This window comes from Schistocerca gregaria, chromosome 3 (genome assembly GCF_023897955.1).
Source record: "Schistocerca gregaria isolate iqSchGreg1 chromosome 3, iqSchGreg1.2, whole genome shotgun sequence".
Taxonomy (NCBI): Eukaryota; Metazoa; Arthropoda; class Insecta; order Orthoptera; family Acrididae; genus Schistocerca; species Schistocerca gregaria.
This window is the reverse complement of record NC_064922.1, coordinates 650471080-650482985: the sequence shown is the minus strand read 5'-3', so window position 1 is coordinate 650482985 and position 11906 is coordinate 650471080.

The window sequence follows — 11906 nt, the reverse complement described above, 5'->3', positions numbered from 1 at the left end:
TTGTTTTTACAACGGTGGAAGGAAAGTAATACGTATTTATTAAAAACCTAATTACACAGTGTCAATGTTCAACAATAATATTTACTTGATTGTTTGTGATGAATTGGCCTTCGGTTTCCTAGGTCACTGTCAGTTAACTTAATGCTAAACAGACAGTTAGTTTCGTATTAACAGATAGTCTGTTTAGTATTACGTTACCTGACGAGGGCCTAGAAAGGCGAAGGCTGTTTCATAAGTAATTATTAAATAAATATTATTGTGGAACTTTAATTCTGTGTAGACATGTTATTAATGCGTGTATGTTACTCCAAGAACCTACGGACTATTCCATAAATAACAAATATTTTGTCTTTGTAGTTATTTAATTGAACCAAGAACTAATGATTTAATAGATATATGGTACTGCTCATTTCTAACTACGTTTTTTATAGACTGATGGAGTCTTTCTCAGTGCATCGCAAACACTACCTATATTTCCTTTTGAGGAAGAAAAGCTAACTATACAACAAGCTAACAGCAAAACTTGTTACATAACATGATTCCGCTGCCCCACTCGTCTCCACAGATGCATTTGCTTCACCCTCACCCTGCAGCACCATTTAAAATCAACCATACTAAAATTTGTGCACTATAATTTGTAAATCACTTGATTGATAAATTTCTTATTTCTGAATTGGCAGGAATTGGAGGACTTCAGGCTGCCAGTATCTCATATATGCCCACTGCCATTAATAATCATAATAATAAGTACAATAATAGTATTAGTAATAATAATAATAATAATAATAATAATAATAATAATAATAACACTGTGTAAACCTTACAGCAGTGTAGCAGACATTACATTGTTATTGTTGTGTTGTGCTGTTAATTAGTTCTTTTACATATTTCTTGTGAAGTGAAAACGAAGCAAATTCTGGCCCATTATAGGACTACCTACAACTTGGGAAAGGTATTTTCATGAGGTATTCAAGCATATGTGATGTAAATGTCTCAATTTTATTGTCATACATGCATAGTACAAAACATACATGTAGTGGTTGGACTATGTGAGGGTAAAGCTGTTTATACATTCATTTGGCAAGATGTAGCATCTACCACATCGTGTCTTGTGTTAATGGTAGTATTAAAATTTATATTTGTAAAAATATAGAATTATTTGTAACTTACATAATCACTGTTACCGTCTTACGAAACAGTGATAATAGTAATTGTCTTTTAAAAGTAGTTTAGTTTCGTGTTCGAAACAAAAACAAGCTCTTTTCTTTTAACCCCTTAGAAATTTTGATGTTTGAAACCATTCCATTAGAACCTTTCCTTGAACCACAATATGGCATTTTCGTATTGCCCTCAAAACACTTACTTCGATATTTAACGAAAGCTTCCATATTTAGGTGGAAGCTGGAAGGATACATTGTCATGTATCGATGGAAGCAGAAATCAAAGTCAAGAGAAACGACGAAAAAGTTATCCGGTTATTAGTTCGTCGCTCAAGATCTGATTGTATTTTTATTTCTGTACTGAAGGACGCCATAACTTAGAATTATTTCAGTAGATGGATGGGTATTCAATTCCGAGCTTTAGAGTGCTGTATTTGCAGTGTATATCACGATGGAAGGAACCACCTCACTTGTATCTAGATCATGCCATGCGGGAATAAGACGAAAATATTAGTAATGGAAAGTTAGATGAAACCTTAAATTTATAGCAGTGAAATTTTTAGTGTAAATCGAACTCTGTATCTAAAGGATAAAGTGCTAGTAAATGGAGGTGGTATGTTCATCACAACAGACAGTAACCTCAGACCCTCTGAGATAATAATTAAAGCTGCAAGTTAGATAGTTTGGCAAGACTCTCTGTCGATCCTTCTACCACCACTAGATTCAGCTACATATGTAACCGAAAACTTTCAACAAAACCTCACATCATCTAACAACTGAATGGCACAGTTGCAATTTTGTAGGTGGTTGGTGTGACAAATCATTCCACGAAACAATGCTAAACGCATTATATAAAAATTAATTACAAAACGAGGTTGTTCGACAGCCCACTCATGTCAACTGTAAATATAGGTAAGGGACAATCAGTGAGAAACACAGTTATTGCATTTAAAGCATGGTACGTTGTGTACTTTTTCATATTAATTTCAATGATAAACTGAGAAATGGCGGCTCTGTCTCTGATTACAGATTTTCACGAATGGAAAGTTTGTCAGGATGCGTGCATGTAAACAGTGATAAAAACGTGTAAAGTATTTGTGACGTGAAAATGTTTTTCGGGGACGATTTCTACAAATCCGACCATGATGTGAATAACTACGACTCAGATAAAGATGCTGAATACCTTCCTCAATGCCAATGCACTTGGAAAGTTATTGACGATCATGTAAATGTGAATTATTCGTTAAGCAAGTAAACAATACTAAGTTGTGTTTCTTACCAATGTTCACATGTAATTATCTAAAGACGTGGGGGCAGAAATGTTAAGGGGCATCTTTAACGTTATTAATGAAGTAAGGCAACAGTAACATTAGTTTTACATTGTGTTGAAATCGCAGATAAATTTTTAAGGTTGTTATACTTCTTTATTTCAAAAATTAGTAATACAAACATTAGTATCATAAACTGAAACACACTGGTCCATTTACTTCGTATTTTGAGGTGTTTGACAGTACTGTATTTTAACTCGACCAGCAGTGATAAGTTAATGTTAATTCATGTTGAGTGCACTCAGTTTGGGAGTAAGCAATGTTGAAACTTCCCCTTAGAAAAATTTTATGATTTACAATTTCACGTTATTTGCTTTTCAAAGAGCTGAGCAAAACCGAACGTACTCTGACATTACTCTCCTTACTTATTCTGATCAACACTAAACTGACACACAATATTTTTAGCTCAACGCAATCTGACTTTTAATAATCCCTACAAAAGAATGACCCCGACTAACAATAACCTATATCTTTCATGAATCACTTACCTCAGAAAAATCTTCGTTACTCAGACTACTGCAATACAGCTAGCACCAATACTGCCAGCTAAATAAAAGATTCTAACTACTGAAGTCACTAACTACTGATAGGCATAGTTAGCAAATGGAAGATTTTGATAGAGAACAAACAATGTATTTCCCTTAATAGCGTTCAAAAGTCAAAATATATATATCAGTTCATGACATCCAGTCTTAGGAATTCACTGTCTCTGATGGACACACGTCCACATCATCCGCTCTCAAAACTGCGCCATTTCTCTCCCCACATCCGCCATTGCTGGCGGCTCACCTCCAACTGCGCAACGCTACGCGCCGTTCACATCCAACAGCCCAACACTACAATAACGAATATTACAACAATGCTAACCAACCATAGACTGCACACAGCACAGCCAGTGATTATCATACAGAGCGCTACATGGCGCTACCAATATAAAAACACAAATAGCCTACTTACAATGTTAACTGTTCAAAGTTTCCGATAAGGTTTTCTGTTTTAAAAATATGTCAATCTGTAGAAATATTTTAAACCAGTAACTTAACGAAAAAAATTACAGTTGATCTTCTTGACATATCTTATTTTTGACATTTTATTGAAACTTCCTCTGTGATTTCTTAAAACAACCAACTTATCCCTTAGCACAGTTTACAGCTGAGTAGTTTATATAAAATGCTGATTTCACAAGCCTAAATTTTTGACGTGGAAGAAGAGGCTGGGAGTAAGTTTTAAGATGCACTGAAACTAAAAACACGCTTGCAAGTTACCGATTCATGTGACTGCTGGCAGGGCCCCAGAGATGCAGCTCGCTCGCTCGTTCATTCATTACCCAACGTGCATCAAAACGAGTTGATGCTAACGCAGAAACATTTCAACAGGTGCACTTCAGTTACAACTGTGAGAGTACGGCTCTGTACCTCATGCTAAGTTAAGGGTATACGGATCCTGCAATGCACCATATGTCTACAAGGTCGCCTGGACTCATGGTGTGTGATTTTTAGTTGTGAGGCTTATAAAGGCTCTGTGAAAGACTTTGTCTATGTGCCTTACTTTTCAACACTTTTGAGTATCAGCAGATGAAAAGTTGCTATGTCTTTGGGCTAGCTTTCTTTCATCGTTGGCATTATACCCATCTAACTTATTCACCCATCAGAGCAATTAAATAAACGTATAACATGGGATGACAGAATCTGCTTGCTGCTAGAATCAACAGTTCATTTAATAAGTCGGTTGGTATCTTTCTTTGTATCGGCGAGTACGCCTCGAAGACACATCCATCCCACTGTGCAACGGGACCCACAGATAGCAGTTCTTGGAAGGTACACACCGGCTCACCTGGGCTGTAACAAAAGCAGAGGCCGCATCAACCTATGGACACAGGCGATATCCATTGCATTTCATGTTTTCTGGTCTTTAGGCAGGGAGGTGAGGGACAGATGCACCCAAGGACACGGTCCGGCGCCTTGTGTCATGCTCCAAGGGCCCTATTCTGTATCGTTCATACCGATCGGCTTAGTAGGTTAGTCTCAGTAGTGACGTCATTTTCGGTTCTTTTTCGAAATATCCTATTCAGTAAGCTTCTGAGACTTGTTACCGAACGGTCCTCCCACCGATTTTACGACAATTGTACCGAGACGTTTTGGATTTCGGTCTCGACCTGACGATCGGTGAGCTGTAGTTTATGTACACCAATAATTTGTCATTTAGCGGTTTTAGCTTTGGATTTAGTGATTGTATTACTAAAGAATCACCAGAGGACGCATCTGGTTGGAAAGTGACTTCGTAATAGACTATTTTCCTTTGTTAGAGGCGGCTGCGGTGGCCGTGCAGTTCTGGAGCTGCAGTCGAGAACTGCGGGACTGCTACGGTCGCAGGTTCGAATCCTGCCTCAGGCATTGGGCGTGTAATGTCCTTAGGTTATTTAGGTTTAAGTAGTTCTAATTTCTTGGGGACTTATGACCTAAGATGTTGAGTCCCACAGTGTTCAGAGCCATTTGAACCATTTTGAACCTTTGTTAGAAATATTGTTAGGTTAGGTTGTTACTGTGAATGATTACATCTAAAGAAAAAAAGAAAAAAAAGGCTTCCGCTTAATATTCTAGGAAAATACGTGTTATTTTTATGCAAATAAGACTTTAAACATCATTAAATATCAAGACATCGGCTCTGCTTACTTATATTACATGAGTGTGAACTGACGTAACTAGTGACTTTGTGCACTTGTTCCCATAAATGGTTTAGTTAGTAGCTGTCGAAACGTGTTTACAACTTTCAAGTAACAAGGGAAAGCAAGGAAGTGAAGCCTGATATTGAAAACCTTCCAAACTATCACGCATCTACGACTTACGCAATACAGTTTGGCAACGAAGGTAGCCTACGTTCCTCTCTATTATAGTATAAGAATTGAGCATTACTTCCATGTTGGTTGGCGTGGTGAAGTGGTTAGCGCCCGGGAATGCCATATGAAAGGGCACGGGTTTGCGAACGGGTGGGAGCAAAAAAGTTTTTTTCCTCTTCATATGTGCAACACGTTCTGAAACATTGTTATTCTTGTAAGTTAAGATTTTTCTGCAATATTCGTTATTACTTACATGTAAGAGCGCAGTTCCTCAGTAATGTTTTCGTGATTTCTGTGTATTGAAAAAACGAAATTGCTGGAGATGAAATTGCTGTGAGCGAAACAACGGACAGTGACCTTCATATTTTTTCTTGTCAGAAACAGTTCACCATATTTTCCGAATATATAGGGATTTCCGAGTATGCGGTTAGAAAGGAATGTAAGAGCACAACTTAAATTTCTGGGAATGTAACTGGCAGCAGTCATCTTCATAATCTTACTTGTCGCAACTATTTATCTGCGATCGAATCCTCAACAACAGTAGACAGAAATGAAAGATCTGTAGCACCATATACGAAACACTTTCATTCATGAGATGCATGTTATAAACTTTGACGAGCATCACAAGCTTTCGAAAATGCGTTTTTTCAATTCTGTTTTTAAGACTCAAATCGTTGACGTATCATATAGGGAAGTGGGCTACTTAATCATTTGGATCTCTAGGAGCGAGCTATAACCGCATTCTGTTTATCTTCTTATTCTTTGAAACTCTCAGAATCAATTTTTTCAGGTGTTGTTATAGATGTATTAGTACAATGTGGTACTACACACTATTCCTGACTCATTTTCTGCAACGTAAAATCCAAAACATGATGTCAGTGTGAATGAGAATAAGACGACATAATATAGCATTTACGACAATCTGTCGAATACAGTCAAATACGCTATCGTTATTATGCATGCATGGAAACTTGCGGTCAAGGAAACTGTAAAAATTTCTATGCATTTCAACGGAGAATCATGGAAAGGGAAATACTGTGGCTGATACTGTTAAGGAGGAGGCAAGAGCGATGAAGGCTGGCACATCAGCTTGATGGAATGCGGCGTCATGCATTGTGGCAACGTAAACGCAATTTTCGGTACTTGGAAGAATAGAGTGCCTGTGTCGTCTGCTAGACGCTTTGTGTTAGTGGCGCTGTGCACGCTGCAGTGCGCATGCGCGGATATTGGGCCACTTGCTTTTGTTTGGCTTGCACGACGCGAACCGACAACAGCGCTTCGGTTCCCTAGACCCGAATGGTATCGCTTCCGAATTATAAACTGAATAACACAGGGCCTCTAATTCGAGTACTAGACCGTACGTTGCTCTTGATTACCGAAACGAGCGGCACAGTGGCGGAAAGATACAGAATAGGCACCCAGGCTCAGGATGTTACGTGCTACAGTATGGTGCCTATATAAAAAGCCGCTCTGGAGAGAAGAGCATTATCAACAGGAGAAATATTCTTGACCGTTTATCTGGGGCCAGAGTAGCCAGACACAGCATTTCTGATGTGAGACGATCGTCACCTACAGGATCATATCGTGGCGCAACGAACGACCAGTGTTGGCGTCAGAACTCGTTGGGGTGGTGTTCATAGTTTCTCGTGTGGGAGCTTTCCAGTTGAGAGAATACTTTATGTCGTGTCTAGAAGGGAGTTCTGGCGTAGTGTTATAATTAAGCCATTATGTGAGCCGCTTGACGACTGGAGAGGACAATTTTTGGTGTCGCTCCTCGTGGACTGATAATGTTGAGAAAGGGAAGTAGGAATGATTTTTCGTGGCATTCGATGGAGACGCGTCGGAGAGTACAGTCTTGGTTCTCTGGTGGGTGAACGCTTTTGATATTCCACTCGAATGGTTCAAATGGCTTTAAGCACTATGGGACTTAACATCTGAGGTCACCAGTCCCCTAGACTTAGAACTACTTAAACCTAACTAACCTAAGGACATCATACACATCCATACCCGAGGCGGTGTTCGAACTTGCGACCGTAGCAACAGCGTGGTTCCGGACTGAAGGGGCTAGAACCGCTCGGCCACCGCGGCCGGCTACTCAACTCGACTTGGGGCAAGCGTGCATTGATTGCAGTCTTACCAGTTGTACACTTCAATGTCACTTGTTGAGCAGTCCGTTGGTGAACAAATCTGCAGCTGGTGCATATTAGGGATCTTTCTTTGAGGAACTTAGTCTTCACTGCAGCGAGGTCATCTGACCTTAAACAAACTACGTCGTATTGAAGGTTCAGCTTGCGATTCACATTCTCCGTCAGTTCAGCATATATTGGAGAGTTAGTATTGTTCCGATTGTTTTGTGCGTGACGTCGTCTTAACTTGACCATCCCCCTCCCCTTCAATAACGTTGACAAACCTCTGTATCATCTGTGACTGTGAATTTTGTTTTGCGTTTTTTTTATTTTTGACCAATGTTTTATTTCTCTGTATTCCCATGTTTTATATTATCATAAACTAATTCTGAGGAAAGCAATGTTTCGTTTCAGTAACTTGTTCTTTCTTAAAATTTATGAATATTAATTTTCTTGTGAGTTGAGGATACTTTAGGAGTGCAGTATTCTTACACTGAAACACCCAATCTAAAGGTGCTGCTTGGGGCGACAGTTTGATTGTTAGCGTCGTTTGGTTCGTTGCACGAATATTATCAGTGGTGATTTAAAGGGTAATTCTGAAGAGGACAGAGATTCCAGTCAGGCAAACTGTACTTTATCTTTTAGGGTTGGAAAAGAGCCATGATTATTTTGTACAGTGAATCCCAGATATACCCACAAAGTCAGGTACTAATTTGAGTAATGTCTGGATGTTTATAGTGCAACTGATGGAGAGCACGTTCAACATTAATTTATGGGAAATAAAACTTTGATCCTAAAAGCAATTGTATATAATACCCAAAGATTGAATGTGAATGCATGCGAAAGATGTATGCTTGTAAAATAGGACGGTTCATTTGAAAATAAAAGACTTTCGTTGTGTTATCTGCCTCTACATCTACGCGATTACTCTGTATTTCACAGTTAAGAGCCTGACAGAGGGCTAATCGAACGACCTTCAAGTTATTGCTCTATCGTTCCACTCTCGAACAGAACACGGGAAAAACAAGTATCTAAATATTTCCGTGCGAGTTCTGCTTTATCTTATTTTATTATGCTGATCGTTTTTTTTCTATGTAAGTGGGTGCCAAAAAAAATATTTTCTCACTCTGAGGAGAAAGTTAGTGACTGAAATTTCATCCTGCCGCAACGGAAAACTTCGTTGCTTTAGTGATTGTCACCGCAATTCGTGTACCATAAATACGTGGAACTCTGTCCCCTATTTCGCCATAGCAAAAAGATTGCCTTTCTTTGAAATTTTTACGATTTCCTCCGTCAATCCTATCTGCTGCGTAGTGCAACAGTACTCCAGAAGAAGACGGACAAACATACTTTACTCCGTCTCCGTAGTAGACTGACGCATTTTCTAAGTGCTCTGCCAATAAATCGCATCTTTGATTCTCTTTCCCCACAACACTGTCTATTGGTCGTTCTAAATTAAGCTATTGGTAATTGTAATCCCTAAGTATTTAGCTGAATTCACAGCCTTTAGATTTGTGTAGTTTAGCGTGTAACCGAAATTTAGAGAATTTCTTTTTGTACTCGAATCGTTTACTTCACACTTTTCATTATTTAGAGTCAGTATTCACTTCCACACCACACATGTGTCTCATCTAAATCATTTTGCAATTGGCTTTGATCATCTGATGACTTTACGGGAAGGTAAATGGCAACATCACCTACAAATAATCTAAGAGAGCTGATCAGATTGTCTCGTTTAAAAAGATTTTGAACAGAGGTCCCATAACACTCCTTGGGGAACGCCAGATATCACTTCTGCTTCATTCGATGACTTTCTGTCACTACGAACTGCGACCTTTCTGACAGGAAATCAGTCCACAGGCACGCTGCTTCATTAGAAATTGCTTGTGAGGAACGGTTCAAAAGTCTTCTGGAAATCTAAAAACATGGATCTGTTTCACATGCCGTGTGGACATGACTCATTACATCTTGAGAATAAAGAACTAGTTCTGTTTCACAAGTACAACATTCTCTGAATCTGTGTTGGTTATTTTTCAATAAATCGTTTTCTTCGAGGTAGTGTGTAAGGAGAAAGTGTAAAAAGGACACAGATGTAACTATGCGCCAACCTCCCCAAAGGGAAATTGGGGGTTCTGTTCGCAGGTTTCCAGCCATATAAATGTCATCTTCTGCTGATAAAAGATACCAGTGAACACTTGTAAGCCTTCTTTGAAGTAGTGTGAATAGTGTCTGTTATGTGCTAACTGGTATTTGTCCTAGACTGCAAACCTTTGATACAAATGTGAAAACCTTTTCTTTTCATGTCCTTCTAAATCTACATCTACGTGATTACTGTGCTATTCACAATAAAGTGCCTGGCAGAGGGTTCAATGAACCACCTTCAAGCTGTCTCTCTACCGCACACTCTCGAACGGGAAGGGGGAAAATCGAGCACTTAAATTTTTATGTCCGAGCCCAGATTTCTCTTATTTTATCATGATGATCTTTTCTCCGTATGTAGGAGGATGCAACAGAATTTTTTCGCGATCAGAGGAGAAAACTGATGATTGAAATTTCATGAGAAGATTCCGTCACAACGAAAAACGCCTTTGTTTTAATCATTGCCACTCCAATTCACGTATCATGTCTGTGACACTATCTCCCCTACTTCGCGATAATACCAAACGAGCTGCGCTTCTTTGTACTTTTTCGATGCCATCCGTCAGTCCCATCTGATGCGGATCCCACACTGAACAGCAATGATCCAGAATAGGGCGGACAAGGGTGGTGTAAGCAGTCTCTTTAATGGACCTGTTGCACCTTCTAAGAAGAATTCATCATTGGAATACGCCGAGAAAGACTGCAATCGGATCTTATTTCTGCCAATGAATCGCAGTCTTTGGTTCAAAATGATTCAAATGGCTCTGAGCTCCATGGGACTTAACTTCTGAGGTCAACAGTCCCCTAGAACTTAGAACTACTTAAACCTAACTAACCTAAGGACATCATACACATCCACGCCCGAGACAAGATTTGAACCTGCACCCGTTCGGTACGCGGTTCCAGATTGTAGCGTCTAGAACCGCTCGGCCCCTCCCGCCAGCGCAGTCTTTGGTTGGCTCTACCCACAACAATATCTATGTAATGGTTTCAATGTAGGGTTGTAATTGTAGTCCCTAAGTATATAATTGAATTTACAGCCTTCAGATTTGTGTGACTTATCGCGTAATCGAAATTTAGCGTATTTCTTTTAGTACTCATGTGAATAAATTCGCACTTTTCTTTATTCAGGGTCAATTGCCACTTTTCGCACCATACAGATAACTTATCTAAATCATTTTGCAATTCATTTTGGTCATCTGATGACTTTACAAGACGGTACAAACAAGTCTAAGACGCAACTGAGATTGTCTCCTATGTCGTTAATATACACTCCTGGAAATGGAAAAAAGAACACATTGACACCGGTGTGTCAGACCCACCAAACTTGCTCCGGACACTGCGAGAGGACTGTACAAGCAATGATCACACGCACGGCACAGCGGACACACCAGGAACCGCGGTGTTGGCCGTCGAATGGCGTTAGCTGCGCAGCATTTGTGCACCGCCGCCGTCAGTGTCAGCCAGTTTGCCGTGGCATACGGAGCTCCATCGCAGTCTTTAACACTGGTAGCATGCCGCGACAGCGTGGACGTGAACCGTATGTGTAGTTGACGGACTTTGAGCGAGGGCGTATAGTGGGCATGCGGGAGGCCAAGTGGACCTACCGCCGAATCGCTCAACACGTGGGGCGTGAGGTCTCCACAGTACATCGATGTTGTCGCCAGTGGTCGGCGGAAGGTGCACGTGCCCGTCGACCTGGGACCGGACCGCAGCGACGCACGGATGCACGCCAAGACCGTAGGATCCTACGCAGTGCCGTAGGGGACCGCACCGCCACTTCACAGCAAATTAGGGACACTGTTGCTCCTGGGGTATCGGCGAGGACCATTCGCAACCGTCTCCATGAAACTGGGCTACGGTCCCGCACACCGTTAGGCCGTCTTCCGCTCACGCCCCAACATCGTGCAGCCCGCCTCCAGTGGTGTCGCGACAGGCGTGAATGGAGGGACGAATGGAGACGTGTCGTCTTCAGCGATGAGAGTCGCTTCTGCCTTGGTGCCAATGATGGTCGTATGCGTGTTTGGCGCCGTGCAGGTGAGCGCCACAATCATGACTGCATACGACTGAGGCACACAGGGCCAACACCCGGCATCATGGTGTGGGGAGCGATCTCCTACACTGGCCGTACACCTCTGGTGATCGTCGAGGGGACACTGAATAGTGCACGGTACATCCAAACCGTCATCGAACCCATCGTTCTACCATTCCTAGACCGGCAAGGGAACTTGCTGTTCCAACAGGACAATGCATTTCCGCATGTATCCCGTGCCACCCAACGTGCTCTAGAAAGTGTAAGTCAACTACCCTGGCTAGC